This window comes from Piliocolobus tephrosceles, chromosome 8 (genome assembly GCF_002776525.5).
Source record: "Piliocolobus tephrosceles isolate RC106 chromosome 8, ASM277652v3, whole genome shotgun sequence".
Taxonomy (NCBI): Eukaryota; Metazoa; Chordata; class Mammalia; order Primates; family Cercopithecidae; genus Piliocolobus; species Piliocolobus tephrosceles.
Window position 1 is genome coordinate 5964190 of NC_045441.1, and position 1219 is coordinate 5965408.

Below are 1219 nucleotides of genomic sequence, written 5' to 3' on the forward strand. Positions count from 1 at the left end.
GAAGTTTGTCTCCTCCTGGAGATGATGGAAAAGGTTTGTATTCTGTTCTGGGGAGGAGCAGCAGACTAGGGAGAAACACCGAGATTAATGCTGCAGTGAGCATCGATGACGCTGCCCTTCATTTTGATGGAGCACATTCTCAAGTGTCCTTCCCTAGAAATACTTGCATTCTCTGAATAGAACAAACAGGAAAATAAAAATAATAAAATTTAAAAAAACGGAAGCATGCATTGGAAGTGGCCTAGTATGCAAATGTCGGGTGTCACTCTTCAGGTCAAACACCTAATAAATGCCATCAAATGTTCCAGGACAGGGAAGTATGTTGCATGAAAATAATCAGCCGGGCCTGGTGGCTCACGCCTGTAATCCCAGCACTTTGGGAGGCCGAGGTGGGCGGATCATCTCAGTCCAAGGTCAAGAGATTGAGACTATCCTGGCCAACATGGTGAAACCCCGTCTCTACTAAAAATACAAAAATTAGCTTGACGTGGTGGCAGGCACCTGTAGTCCCACCTACTTGGTAGGCTGAGGCAGGAGAATCACTTGAACCCAGAAGGTGGAGGTTGCAGTGGGCCAAGATCACACCACTGCACTCCAGCCTGGCGACAGAGTGAGACTCTGCATCACAACAAGAAGCAGCAATTGGAGTTCAAGCATTTCTCCTGCCTCAGCCTCCTAAGTAGCTGGGATTACAGGTGCACACCACCACACCTGGCTAATTTTTGTATTTTCAGTAGAGACAGGGTTTCACCATGTTGGCCAGGCTGGTCTTGAACTCCTGACCTCAGGTGATCTGCCCACCTTGGCCTCCCACAGTGCTGGGATTACAGGCATGAGCCACCACGCCCAGCCAATTTTCTCTTTTTTTGTTTTCTGAGACAGAATTTCACTGTCACCCAGGCTAGCATGCAGGGCCACAACCTTGGCTCACTGCAGCCTCCACCTCCTAGGTTCAAGCGATTCTCCTGCCCCAGTCTCCCATGTAGCTGGGATATTGCAGGCGCCCACCATCACGTCCAGCTAATTTTTGTATTTTTAGTAGAGATGGAATTTCATCGTGTTGCTCAGGCTGGTCTCGAACTACTGGCCGCAAGTGATCCGCCCACCTTGGCCTCCGAAAGTGCTGGGATTACAAGTGTGAGCCACTGCGCCCAGCCCCAGGAGGTTAAATTTCATCCCTGCAAGGTAAACTCCATCTTTTAATGCTCCATGTTTGCAG